The 14,968-nt window shown below is 44.1% G+C and overlaps 1 long non-coding RNA gene across 1 annotated transcript; it reads right to left on the bottom strand.

The window, feature by feature from the left end:
* Positions 1-1,088: 1,088 nt before the first annotated feature.
* On the bottom strand, positions 1,089-14,597 carry LOC116631429. Its single transcript, XR_004299172.1, has 3 exons — positions 11,093-14,597; positions 5,734-6,204; positions 1,089-2,092 (listed from the first exon to the last, which is right to left on the bottom strand). It is a non-coding gene; the product is annotated as an uncharacterized LOC116631429 (long non-coding RNA).
* Positions 14,598-14,968: the final 371 nt, after the last annotated feature.

The raw sequence follows: 14,968 nt of genomic DNA, 5'->3' as shown, positions 1-14,968 counted from the left end.
AAAATCAAACTCCTAGAAACAGAGTAAAATGGTGGCCGCCAGGACTAGGGTGTGAGGGAAATAGGGAGAGGTTAGTGAAAGTCACAGGTTATTCAGTTATAAGATTAAGGTCAAGGATCTTATGTATAAGGTAGTGACTGTAGGTGATAACACTGTATTGTGTAATTGGAATTTGCTAAGAGAGAATTTTCTCAGCCCCCAAAAAAGTAAATGTGTGAGGTGATGCTGTAACACAGTGTGAATCCTTTCATAATGTATGCATTTTATAAGTCAGTATGTTGTACACTTTCAATGTTAAAATTTGTCAGTTATACCTCAGTAAAGCTAGAAAATAACTAAGTAAAAAGTAGTTACACCCTTTGAAAGTTTCCTGAGATCTGCCCCCAGCTTTCCAGAAGTCACTTCGAGATTACTGATTTAAAATAATAATACATAGTATAATGGGTTACCTTGGTATAAAACACTTCCATATACACTTCCCAGTTTCGACTTAGACTCATTTTTAAGATTGGTTGGGCAGGATGTACATGATCTCCGTTTTATAAAACTAGGAAACACGTTTAGAGATGTCTAGCACCTGTTGCTGGCAAAGTCAAGCTGCTTTCATATTTGTAAAGTTTTTATTACTAATTAGCCAGAAAAAAAGGTTTCTGAGATTATCACATGTCTAAGAAATGGTAGAAATGTTAGGAAAGAATATTCTTCACATGGACCTACCCCTTGGGAGTTGCAGTCCACATCACAGGGAGGGACTGCAGTGCCCAGTGTGACCGAGGGGTGGCGTGGGGCTGGCCACCTGCTGGATTGCCTTCTATATTTGCTTTGCAAAACTTTCTTTTTTGTTAAAGATTTTATTTATTTATTTGACAGAGAGAGACAGCGAGAGAGGGAGCACAAGCAGGGGGAGTGGGAGAGGGAGAAGCAGGCCTCCCGCCGAGCAGGGAGCCCGATGCGAGGCTCGATCCCAGGACCCTGGGATCATGACCTGAGCTGGAGGCAGACGCTTAACTAACCCTAACTGAGCCACCCAGGCGCCCCCCGACCTTTTTTTTTTTTTTCTCTATTGTTTCTCATTTTAGATCCCAGTCTGGTTTTATTCAGCTATCTAATAATTTTAATAATTATATTTAAACGTGAACATAGCAAAGCAGAACATTAACTATCAGTATTCTAATGGATCTCAGTCTTGCTAGTAAATTATAAACACCAGCTGACTGAAGTAATTCCTCAAATCTGAAATGAAATAGGCACGTTGAAGAATCTCATTTACATCTTTGGAAACAAGTTTTCACTTGCTTGATTATAGTGCTTACCGAGTGATCGTCTCCCACTTCATGAGTCAAATGACAGTGAGACCCTTGGGAGAAGGTGAGGCAGCTCATGGGGCAACAGGTTCTCTGACCAGATCTCCACAAGGACAGCAGGGTGTGTGGCTGTGGCCTGGCGGCCCCTTTGACCACAATCCTTCTGCATATGTAGAGGACCTGGATAGTGAAGAGTGTGAGCTTCTTCACATCACACCATGAGAAATGATCTTTTATGTTTGCCTCTGTCATGGAATTCTCATTTGTATCTGTCTTCTAAACTCTGATGAAAAGAGAGATAATTATCTCCACTTTAAGTAGATTTGTTTTCTATTCCCTTCTTCCTATCTTTAAAATTAAGGACATGTCAGAGATTAAAGTGGAGAATTAAGTAGGTATTTGATCTATTTGATCTGTGTTAATAGCAAAAGAGAAATGAGACAAAATAAGTTTATTTTCAGAACAGTATTCAGAGTCAAGAGGATTTTTTTAAGCAAATTAGCCTACTTAAATCCACCAGTTAATTGCTTCAACCCAGTCCCAGCTACAGCAAGGTCTAATGATAGTAATTGTCATATGAAAATTCAGCTTTAAATCTTTATTTTTAAAATTTTGTCACTTCAGTGAAGTTTAGAAAAATGCTGTCTTCTCTGTGTGAGCTTCTGTTGGGCTGTATTTTGGTGGAAAGCTAATAGCTTCTTGTAAGTGCTCCTCCTCACCTTTGTATCAAAAGCATGTTTATCGTGTAATGTTTTAAATTTCTCCCAAAATTCTTCATTGTTACACATCTAAAGGAAAAAATAATTACATTAATAACTTTGTATCACAAAGCAATAAAAGATGTCTGTCCCATAGAGAAATGGCATTTTTCAACAATAATAGCATTTTTAGTAGAACAATTTAAATTATTGTCATGGTAGAAATTACTGTCATGTCAAGGTGCCAAACTGAGAGCTTTGTGCCTACATGTAATTACCTGGTTACACTCGCATAAAGTAGCCATTTCCTACCTCACTGGGACCATACTTTTCTGAACCAAAAAGTAGAGCAACTGATTTGACACTCTGGGGTGTGAGGGGCAATGTAGGAGATGTTTGGGTACCAAACTGCTGGCATTTCTTGGATGTCTTCACAGATGGTAGAAACCATGATATTCAGACTCAAGCCTTCTATGAACTGAACTTTGTCCGCACAGAGTTCACATGTTGAAGCCCTAACCCTACCCCCCCACCCCCGCCCGTGTGGCTGTATCTGGAACGAAGAAGTAATCAATGTTAAATGGGGTCATAAGGATGGGGCTCCGTTCTGATAGGATTAGTGTTCTTGTAAGAGGAGATACCAGAAGGTGCCTGTCTGTAAGCCAGGGAGTCCTGGCACCTTGATCTTGGACTTCCAACCTCTAGAACTGTGAGAAATAAGTATCTGTGTCTGAAGCTGCCCATCTGTGGTATTTTGTTAATGGCGGTGGAGCTGACTGAGACAGGCCTGTCCCAGGAAACCCGAGTATTGAGAAGGTGCAGGAAGGAACCTAGTGGTGGCTCCCCTCTCCTGGATCATCCCAACAAGATTTGGTCATTCCTATGTTATAAAGAAATTCCTCAGGCAAAATTGCCACATCAAAACATAAAATGGAAATATCCTCACAGCCAGCATTTGAGCTCCTAACACTACATCCTACAGACAGAGCCCCACAAGTACAGACGGTAAGCACACCAGCTGTCCCTACCTACGCCCTGCTGTAACAGGAGAAATGGGAGGTGGCTGGCTGGCAGAATAATGACGCTGAAATGTCCGCAGTGTGTTACAAAGTGAGAAGTGCATGATGTGCTATAGTAGTTTAAACACATTGGATGTTTGTATGTGCTAGAAAATGTCTGAAAAGATGTGTACCAATGTGGAAGTATAGGGTCGGTTAATCTACCACAAAGGAAGCAAGAATACTCAGTAGGGAAAAGATGATCTCCCCAATGAATGGTGCTGGGTTCTGGACAGCTGCAGGCAGAAGAATGAAACCGGACCACTTTCTTACACCACACACAGAAATAAACTCCAAATGGATTAAAGACCTATCTGTGAGACCTGAAACCATAAAACTCCTAAAACATAGGCAGTAATCTCGTAGAAATCAGCTTTAGCAACGTATTTGTGGATGCGTCTCCTCAGGCAAGGGAAACAGAAGCAAAAATAAACTCTTGGGATTACACCAAAATGAAAAGCTTCTGCACAGCAAAGGAAACCACCAACAAAACAAAAAGGCAACCTACAGAACAGGAGAAGATACTTGGCAAATGACATATCTGATGAGGGGTTAATATCCAAAATATATAAAGAATTATATAAACAGTTCTGAAAAAAACCAAACAATTTCATTAATAATTGGGCAGAAGACCTGAGGAGACATTTTCCCAAAGATACAGATGGTCAAAAGATACTTGAAAAGGGGACACCTGGGTGGCTCAGTTGGTTAAGCATCTGCCTTTGGCTTGGGTCGTGATCCCAGGGTCCTGGGATCGAGCCCCACATTGTGGTCCCTGCTTAGCGGGGAGCCTGCTTCTCCCTCTCCCTCTGCTGCTCCCCCTGCTGGTGCTCTCTCTCTGACAAATAAAATCTTTAAAAGAAAATACATGAAGGGGCGCCTGGGTGGCTCAGTCGTTAAGCGTCTGCCTTTGGCTCGGGTCGTGATCCCGGGGTCCTGGGATCGAGCTGCGCATCGGGCTCCCTCCTCCGCGGGGAGTCTGCTTCTCCCTCTCCCACTCCCCCTGCTTATGTTCCCTCTCTCGCTGTGTCTCTGTCAAATAAATAAAATCTTAAAAAAAAGAAAAAAAGAAAATACATGAAAAGATGCACAACCTCACCAATCATCAGGGAAATGCAAATTAAGACCTCAATGAGAGATCACCTCATCCTATTCAGAATGGCTAGAATCAAAAAGACGAGATAACAAGTGTTGGAGAGGATGTGGAGAAGAGGGAACCCTTGTGCACCATTGGTGGGAATGTAAATTGGTGCAGCCACTATGGAATATGGTACAGAAGTTCCTGAAAAAATAAAAAATGGAAATGCCATATGATTCAGTAATTCCACTGCTGGTTATTTTACCAAAGAAGACGAAAACACTAATTTGAAAAGATACGTGTACCCCTGTGTTTACTGTAGCATTATTTACAATAGCCAGGATATGGAAGCAGCTCAAGTGTCCATCCATGAATGGATAAAGATGTGATATAGGGGCGCCTGGGTGGCTCAGTCATTAAGTGTCTGCCTTCGGCTCAGGTCATGATCCCAGGGTCCTGGGATCGAGCACCACATCGGGCTCCCTGCTCAGCGGAAAGCCTGCTTCTCCCTCTCCCACTCCCCCTGCTTGTGTTCCCTTTCTCGCTGTGTCTCTATCTGCCAAATAAATAAAATCTTAAAAAAAAAAAAAAAGATGTGATACACACACACACACACACACACACACACACACACACACACGATGGAATATTACTCAGGCACCAAAATGGAATGAGATCTTGCCATTTGCAACAGCATGGATGGACCTAGAGGGTATTATGCTAAGTGAAACAAGTCAGAGAAAAAGCAAATGATTTCACTTATATGTACAATCTAAAAAACCAAAACAAACAGAGACTCCTAAGTATAGAGAACAAACCAGTGGTTGCCAGAAGGGAGAGGGGGCTGGGGGGCTGGGCAAAATGGGTGAAGGAGGTTAAGAAGTATAAATACAAAAATACTCAAGCTTTTAGGAAAAATACAGGAAATATACCACAATTTAATAGTAATTGCCGGTAGGATTAAGATGATTTTTAGTTGTTTTCTAATTTTTAAATAATGATTATGTACAAAAATAGATTTTCATTGCTTCTCATTCCAAATGAATTCAAAACTTATTACCAAATATATACAAATACCTGAAATAATATATGTAAAATGAGGAATTTGAAAACTAATTCTTTCCCTCAGGGTCTTTGTTAAATTGCCAAGTTTCTCATTGAAGGACACTGGTGAAACCAGCATTTAGGGATTTCCATGCAATTTCTTTTTCTGTTTTTAGTGTTTGCTTAAGTTCAAGTAGAAACTATATTAGTACTGTTTTTTAACATTTTCTTCAATATGTGTGTTAACACCATTAACCTTGACATGCAGCATGATCTATTCCTTTTGCTAGAATAGGTTTGCCTATGACACTTGCTGACCTTCTGTTTTACAAATAACCACTTTATCATTTTCTCTGTTGTGCTACTTTTTCCTCTTGAGCAGTAACTTAACCAGTTTCTTAGGCTGTAAGTAAAACATATTTTATCATTGCCCAGATCCAGTGTTTGTCATCATACGAAGTTAAAGTTTTCTAAATCATGCCCTTTTTCTTTGAAATTCTGTGTAATATTTATCAGTAAAAAATACACCTGTGTATTTTTTAAGGCCTTACCTTTTGGGATTTTTTTGCAGGTTTTCAACAGCTGTCCAATATCATCCAAATCAAGAAAAGAGAAGATCTGTAGGACTATGTTGTCAGGCATGCCAACTAACAAATCAAATTTTCCCTGACAGAAATTCAAAGAATAATCCAATACTTCTTTCCCAGACACTTTCCACATCTGACCTAAATATCAGCGAGAGAGACAGACAGACCAGGTTATGACAGGCCAACTCGATCCCACCCACTCTCAAAAGAAGTCACTTGATTTTAAAAGTTCCTGGGCTTCTTCACAAAGGGAATAAAGCCATATTCCCACTGAAAAGATGGTCACATTAAGGAATTCCAACTTTGCTTCATTGAATTGATAGACTCTCACCGTTACGACAGTCTTCACGTTTAGTCTGACAGCAGCTCTTTGAAGAGGCAGTTTTATCACTCTGGGACGTGTATTCGTTCATTCATCACATCTGCACTGAACGCCTGTGTGGGAAGGTGGCACTTTTGTAGGCGTCCAGCCTACAGCAGTGAGCAAAGTAGACTGCCCCTGACTTCCCAGGGCTCACACCCTTCCTTAAACACACAAGGAGCAGAAACCCCAAAAAGGTAGGGTCTTTCTCAAGTCTTCCAGGTCATAAATGGCAGAACCGGATCCCCTAGATCGATCAGGAACTCTTCACCTGAGATCCACGTTGAGTGACCATCCACGGGCTCCCTAGCTTAGTCTCACCATGTTAGCGATAAGCAGGTCATACAATTTTTTCTTCTGTGGACTGGTCTATAGTCTCTGTTAAGCTTTTGTCAGATCCTCAAAGGAACAACTTTTTAAAAAATTTAAGTCTCCTCCATTAGGCTATCCGTAATCCAGGACTAACCTGTTTTCACAGTCATCTTGCCATAAACATAACATGGAGAGATTCAGTATTCCAGGCAAAAACTGTCACCTAAAGTAACAGACTCTTGATATACTGTTTCCACTGCCAACGAGCCCTGTGATCCCTGAATATCACCTGCTTTCTTGCGAACAGAATCCCTGGCAGCCTGCCCCCGTTTGATCATGCTGCCCCCAGACACAGCCAGTCTACTTTGGGCCTGTGCGGGGTTGGCTGTCCCTGGTCAGTGCAGAGAGGCGACAGGGCAGACCCACTCTCCCCTGTATGTGGCCAAGGAGGCCCAAGGGGAATCAAACCCCAGGCTCCTGACTGCAGTGGTAGAACCGCGGGACCGGCTCACCCTTGAAGCCCACCCCCTGTGGACTCCTATTCGGTGAAGGGGTGTTCCTTGTTGTTGAAGCTGTTTGAGTGACTGTGTCTATTACTTGCTGTCAAATCTGATCCTGATGGACAGGTTTGGTTTTGTGTGAATGTGTGAGAAAGCTTTCACCCCGAGGAAACCCACTGCTTGCCCAACAATAAGTGTGAAACCCCACCCCCAGCAGCTCCTGGGGGGCTTGTTAGAAATGCACATTCCCAAGCGTTGCCTAAGAACTTGTGGTAATTTAGGGCCCAGCTCTCATCTTCCAGGTGGTTCTGAGGCCTCGAGACACCCTCTTCACCCCACCGTGTTTCCTATAAGAACCAGAGGCCACGCCAGTGCACAGCCATGGCCTCCTTTTACAAATGGCTGCAAAGAAACAACCCAAAGGCTTGAGGTTGTAATGTAGAACCAACTGATAGGTTGTAATGTGGTAAAGCTATGGTTCCTCTTGAAACTTTGCTAATTAAACAAATATTTAGGGGTGCCTGGGTCGTTCAGTCGGTTAAGTGTCTGACTCCTGATTTCAGTTCAGGTCATGATCTCAGGGTCCTGGGGATCGAGCCCCGAGTCGGGCTCTGTTCTCAGCGCAGTCTGCTTATCCTTCTCCCTCTGCCTCTCCTTCCACTCATGCTTGTGTACGTCTGCTTGCTCTCTCTCTCAAATAAATAAAAATCTTTAAAAGAACCACAAATATTTAGAAAAATATGAAGTCCTCCAAGTCTTCTTGGAACCTAAGCATTTCCATTTAATACACATTTCAGTAACCCTCTTGTGCTGCTTCTAAGAGGTGAATTACAGGTTCTACCCTCTAGGAATAAGGGACAGGGCTGCATCTTCTCCCTTCCACACCACAAACACCCTCACCTGCCCAGGGCAGCCCTACACCCTACACCCCTACTTCATTTCCTTCAATGAAGATACACTTTTCTGGGTGTGTATGTCATGCCGGGGACAGATGCTGCATGCTCTGGTTATGAAGCACAAGAGTTTTGCTGATACTGAGCTCTCTGTTTGCCAGGGAAATCCACATAAGTGGACGAAGAGACAATTATAATAGTTCACTGGCCTCAGGACCAAAATAAGGTGTGGACAGGAAATATGGGTGGCTGTTTTTTTAAATCATCTTCTCCCCAAGTACACTGATGTATTTGGAAGGAATAAATTTTGGGACCCTTGCCCCTGGCCACAGGAAGCCAGAGCTCAAGCCCATGACCCTGGTTCAGGAATGGTGCAGAGGTGAAGCACAATCTGGGGCCACCCAAGGCAGCAGCATGAGGTGGTGTGGTGGTGAGGGCAGCGGTGCTTCCCCAGGGCCCCAGCGTGGCTTCCTGCGTCCCACCCTGTCCGTTGGTTCTGAGCCTCATCTCGGTAATTCTCTGGACTACTTGAGATCCTTCCAGTAATTTCCCTTTTCTGCTTAACTCAGCTAGGATTGGTTTCTGTTGCTTAAAACCAAGAACTCCAAAGGAAAATGGATAAACAGGGAGGAAGTTACAGGCGACACTAACACAGGAAATCTGGGGAAAGAAGTTACACTGGCGTGAGTAGAAATACCGTTAATATCCAGGAATAAGAATCTGGCAGCCAAGCCCTGTGGTGGAAAATGGCTAATCACCTGTGGTCACCTGGAATCAACTATCCATTGTGGGTCAGGTTTGCGGAAATCACATTGCCACCACCGTGGAACAGTGCAAAAGGCAAAAGGGGTGCAAGATTGTGGTATAGGATGGCGATTTCTAACAGCACTGAATTGGAATGTAAACAGCAAACAAGACATCTAAATTCTTAAAACATAAGACCTGGGAGTTGCTATGCAAGTGGTAAAATAACCTGTCATATAGTCACAGGGTTGAAATGGCCACAAAATGTGAAAGTTGGTTCAATAATGTGGAAAGAATGGCCTCTGTACCAGAATGGAGGTATTTAGGAGTTTTTGAAAGACTCAGAGCACACTGGGCTCACCAACACCCACACCCCACTGATGCTCCCATGCCCTTCTTTCCTTCCTTCCTTCCCCAAGGAAGCAGATTTTCTTATGCTCCCCCCACCCCACCACTGTTTTCAGACCTGAATTAGCCAATAACAAAGTCGATGTAGGGAAGACTCTGCTTCCACACGAAAAGAACCCAGTCCTTTACTAATTCATGTCAGCAAAAATGAGGGGAACAAATGGAGGAATGGATTCTGAGTGTAGGAGTCTACAGAATAAAATAATACTGAGTTGGGCTGAATTTACGGATAGTGTGTTGGTTTAAACAAAGGAGAGATTCTACTTGTTGGTGCAACTGGTTCCTAGGAGCCTAAACTCAGTAGTGGCCAAATGAGGTTGAGATGCCAAAAATTCCTATCTCACTTGAAGTGGGCTCTGGAATGGGCTGGAAAATGGCCCCAAGAGGTGGCCACATCCTAGTCTCTGGAACCTGTGAGGGTTACCCTATATGGGGAGGAAAAGGGTTTTTGTAGACATGATTAAAATTCAGGATCTGAGATGGGGAGACTCTCCTGGGCTGTGCAGGTGAGGGAGGCAGGGAAGGGTTTTACACCCAGGTAGTCAGAAGAGGTGAGGTGCAGACACTGGACAAGCCAAGGAAGCCTGCAGCCCCCACAAGCTGGAGGAGGCCAGGAACAGATGGTCCCTTGGAGTCTCCAGCAGGAGCAAGCCCTGCAGACACTGATTGTGGGCTCCGACCTCCAGAACTGTAACAATAGATTTCTGTGTTTTTAAGCCACTAAGCTTGTGGTCATTTGTCATAGCGGCCATAGGAACCTAGTACAGGCACCCTGGCTTAAATGGGAAAGGAAGACCCAGGAGTTTAGTGGCAAAGCCGGGAAGTTGACCAGAGCAGGCAGAAGGGCCAGTGAGGCCATCAGAATGGCCCTCCCCCAGATAAGTCTGGGGGTGACTGATTACCACGTGCCCGGGGCTGGAAAGAATAAACTGCCCACTAGATCTTTGCTTGGTTTGCATAGTTAAACCCTATGTCAGATTTTGTGGATACAGGCCCAACTTGAGCAACCCTCAGAGAGACATGGCCCATCAACCAATTTCTAGACTAGAAGTTTCACAGACCAGAGATCCTCTGCTATCCAGAAGGGTAGCTACACTCGAACCTTGTGAGAACTTAACGAGTTTGTTCTGTGACTTTTCTTTCTATAGGCATTTACTGCAGATTGGCAAACATCTACAAGCTTGACACTGTTGGCAAGGCTGTGCCTTTGTTGGGGTACAGGACCCGCAGAACCCCAGCTCACTGATGCCTTGTGAGCAACTATGGCATGAGGGACCAGCATGGGTGTCACTAGTGGGGGTCGTTTAGGGATGGCCCTGCTGTGGACCTGAGTCATCTAAGAGGACGTGTGCTTTGAGACCATCCAACCTTTCCTTGGTGCTCCTTTCTGTGTCCAACACACACATGCTGCCTCCACCACCACCTCTTTGTGCCCTTGTTTCCTACCCATGTGGCTGTGCCCTTAGCTACCAAGACGCCCTCCCTTGCATCCTCACTTGTTGGAGAGTATAGCATCTCGAGCCCCAGGCAGACCTTCTGACCCCACAAGGCTCCCAGGCTCCACCTGCCCCTGAGGGTGTGAGCCAGCTGCTACGGACCAGTCTTCCCCGCGCCCTGAGTGCCGGGCCTCCCTGAGAAACTCACTCTTCATTTTAGAATCCACTCAGTGTCACTGGTTTTTCGATTACCACTCCCCTCTGCCTTTGAACACCACGGAAGCAGGCTGCTTTATTCATTTCCTATTCCAGAGCCTAAAGCTGTTTCTGACACACAGCAGACACGTTTAAATGAGTGAACAAATCAATGCACCCTTCATGGGTTCCACTCTGGGGCACTCCTGGGATAGAATAAGAAGAGAGTCTGACCATGTGGCCCCCAGACAGGAGGTCCCATGGCTGCACCACTGCTCTGCGGGGGCTGCTGCAAACCCCTGGGCTCCCTCACATGCACTAGCCGGGCCTCTACTGCCAAGAGGGAGGAAGGAGCAGCCGCGGGTGCCTGAGACAACCTGACGCTGCCACATGCACCCCCCCGAGTGTCGTCCCCCCCACCCCCCTGCCCCACTGCTGCTTGTTCAGCAGTGAATCTGTGTGCTTGTTCCTCACCTCTCTTGGGAGGGCTGTTTCTTGTTCCAGGCGCAGAGAAACCATCCATGACTTCCAGATAACCTGCCCAAAGAAGCAGACACACACATTCTGGCCTCGGTGTTCCCCACCATGGGGGCCAGGCAGCGGGAATGTGCTACAGCAGCCTGAAACGACTAAAACAGAAAAACAAAAGGTACCATAACCTTCTGTGAATTAAAAACAGCAGCATGTTCACAAGTGTTGAAGCTGGTGAGGATCCAGTTCACAACTCTCTCGACTTATGTAAATGTTTAAAATTTTCAGTAGTAAAGTGTTAAAAAGAAAATTCATCTCGGATGGGGATTTTTTTCCAGTTGGTTCATATGTTGACAGATGAATTGAATGAATACTTTGTACTGATAGAATAAGATGATCCTGGACAGTCCTATTCCAGTTGTTCGTTTTTATTGGTCTCATTGCTGAGACTACGTTGATGTAGTTAGGGACCAGAGGGGTCTTGTCATAGGAATGCCACCTAATTCTTTAAATTTCTTTCACGTTATATGCCAAATGTTCAAGTTACCTGTAATTAGAAATTACTTGTAAGGATTTTACCATCTGGTAACTTTCAGTCTTACTGAAAAAACAAAGACCCGACTTTTAAAAGGGTTTGTTATTCAGTTGGACTCATTCATCTTGTTTCCGGGAAGCAGACCTAAAAGGCCCTCAACTCATTGCCAAGAAGAGGTAAGCCATAAAATCTTAATCTTTTACTATTACTTTTCCTGCCAGTGGTCAAAATTCTCAGTAGCATGATTCAGTCAGAGCATAAAGTAACAATGGCATCCAGTATTTATGAAGTATGTTCAGTGTGCCAGGAATTTGACTAGTGCTCTGAGCACTTTATGCTGTCTTATTCCATAATAACCTTATGAAGTAGGTCCTACAAGTCTGCCCCATTTTGCACATGAGGATAATAGCTTGCTCAAGTTCACCTTCAGGCATGCACACACATGCACACACTAAGCAAGGGAGGCAGGTGCTAATGTAGGTTTGTCTGACTTCACAGCCCAGGCTCTCAACCCCTGTGCTCATGATCCCCAGCAGGCAAGTAAGTGCGTGCTCATCAAGGATGAAAGCTGTAAAGTCCAAGAAGGTAGGTCCTTAGCTTTGCCAGTTTTGGTAATGGCCAAGTGGTGGAAGTCCTTGCATGGAGAGGGAGCCTGGCTTCTAGCCTCATACAGAACATAGGGTAGGAGAGAGGTCATGGGCTCCTTCTGCAGTTCCGTAACTGCAAACAGTACTCAAGGCCCAGCTGGTTCCTGTGCTCGCTGCTCCTGCTTTTTTTCACCAGGACGAGCAGGTGACCTTACTTGGGCACCCTGTTTCAAGCAGGAGCCAACAAGGCTGTTTGGAAGAGGGTTGGCTTGGCATGGCCACAGTACATGCATAAGGGAGCTCAGCTGGCCTGCATCAGGTTCCTGGTACCTTTCACTTGCGTGTGTGTAGAAAGGCCATTCACTCATGTATTCGGCTAGTATGTATTGAGTGCCTGTAACGTGGCGACCCTTTCAATTCCCCCCTGCCTCACCCTGCTGGCTATGAACCTTCGATGGTCATTCAGCAGAGCAGCTGTGCCCGGCAGAAGAGAAGAGCCCCCTTCCCACCAGCAAGGCCTTCTGGGGGCCTGGGCTCCCCCTCCTTCTCCCTCCTGTAAGGGGGCTCATGAATGGTCCTCAGGCCACAGTTCATCATCCCATTCTTTCTTGCTAAGGTGGAAAGTCTCCATCTCATCCACTAGACGAGACGTTGTGCTATTTGTTTTCTATGTCCTATAGCTTACAGAGCACGTGGAATGTCTATATTTTTTCCTCATTCCTGTATTTGTCTCTTTTGCGTGTAGTTGATTTTTTTAAGTGAAATGTTTGAATTCCTTCTTAATTTCCTTTTGCATGTAATCTATGGCAGTTTTCTTTGTGGTTACCATGGGAATCAACATCGTAAAGTTACAACATTCTAATTTGAATCTGTAGCAGTGCAACTTCTGTAACAGAAAAACTGCTCCTTTACAATTCTGTCCCCTCCCCCTTTAGGTTGTTGATGCCACATAATTACATCTTTATACCTTGTGTGTCCCGAAACATATTTTTTTTTAAAATGCATTAGTCTCCTAAGTAATGTAGAAAACAAGATTTGGAGTTACAAAGCCAAGTTACAGTAATACTGGTTTTACAGTAATATTTTTTTCTTTATATGTCGTAGTCTCTTAAATCACTTAGCAAAGAAAAAAGTAATTACAAACCATTGTTACAATAATACTAGCTTTTATAATTGCCCATATATTTACCTTTATGAAGATACTCATTTCTCCATACGGCATTGAGGTAGTGTCTAGTGTCCGTTCATTTCCCCTGCAGGACTCTGTTGAGCACTTACTGTGGGGCACATCTAGTGGTCACGAACTCACTCAGCTTCTGTTTATTCTGGGAATGTCTTGATTCCTCTCTCACTTTTGAAGGACAGTTTTGCCAGATATGGGATTCTTGGTTAATGGGTTTTTTTTTCTTTTAGCACTCTTAATGCATTGACCCAGTATCTTCTGGCCTACAAATTTTGATAAGAAATCTGCACATATTCTCATGGAGGATCCCTTTTATGTGATGATTTTCTTCTCTGTTGCTGCTTTCAAGATTCATTCTTTGTCTTTGTCTTTTAAATGTTTGATTATAATGTGTCTCAGGGTGGGTCTCTTGAGTTCATACTACTTGGAGTTTGTTGAACTTCTTGGATGTTTATACTCATGTCTTTCCTCAAGTTTGGAAAGTTTTCAGCCTTTTATTTCTTCAGATAGTCGCTCTGCCCCTTTCTCGCTTTCTTCGGGCTCCTTCCGGGATGCTACAATGTATATGTTGGTCTACTTGATTGTGTCTCACAGTCCCTTTAGGTTCTGCTCGCTTTTCTTCAATCTTTTTTCTTTCTGTTCCTCAACCTGGATAATTTCCACTGTCCTATCTTCAAGTTCAGGAAGTCTTCTGTCTGCTCAAATCTGCCTTTGAATCCCCCTAGTGAATTTTTCATTTCAGTTGTGGTATTTTCAGCTCTAGAATTTCTTTTTAGGTTTTCAGTCTTCTTGTTGGTATTTCCATTTTGTCCATACATCCTTTTCTTGACTTTCTCCACCTTTAGGACCATTGTTTTAGAATGTTTGTCTAATAGATCTGCCATTAAATCTTTCTCACAGACAGATTCTGTTGAAATTTTTTCCTTTGAATGGGTCATACTTTCCTGTTTGTATATCTCGTGATATTTTGTGAAACACTGGACATTTGAATCTAAAATGTGTAACTGTGGAAATCGGATTCTCCCTCTTCCCCAGGGTTTGCTATTTTTTGTTGTTTTTATTATTGTAGGTTCTGTGCGGAGATCATCCTGAGGTATGAAACAATGTCTTCTTATGTCTCTTCTAGAGCCTTTCCTTGGGCATTCATGGCCACTTTCTCATTTTCCTTGTACATGCAGCTGTTTTTTAATGTCCTAGTCTTTAATGTCTGGCTCCCAAAAGGGGAAAAGCAAAAGTGAGGTTGGGGTGGGGGTGGGTAGGGGGTGGGGGTGGTGGTGAGTCCTGGCCCTTTAAATCTCTTGAAAGTCACTTCAGCTGGAGGGCGAAGGGATTACAGCAGCGGAGGAGATGCAATCAGAGTGACTGCCTGCCCCTTTGCCTGCACCTCTGTGATCAAAACTAGCAATCAGCAATCAAAGCACAGATCCTCAATATTGGGAAGACAGGGTCCTTTTTACCCATCCTAGCTCCTGTAAGTTGTGTGCAAGATGCTCCCATGGTGGGGGTGGGGAATGGGTAGCTGCCACTGTGTGAAGAGCTAAAATTTACTGTCCAAGCCTTCCCCGGCAAGCTGC

The sequence above is a fragment of the Phoca vitulina genome, unplaced genomic scaffold, assembly GCF_004348235.1.
Source record: "Phoca vitulina isolate PV1807 unplaced genomic scaffold, GSC_HSeal_1.0 scaffold5, whole genome shotgun sequence".
Taxonomy (NCBI): domain Eukaryota; kingdom Metazoa; phylum Chordata; class Mammalia; order Carnivora; family Phocidae; genus Phoca; species Phoca vitulina.
The sequence above is the reverse complement of the archived record's forward strand: the minus strand, read 5'-3'. Positions and strand labels throughout refer to the sequence as shown.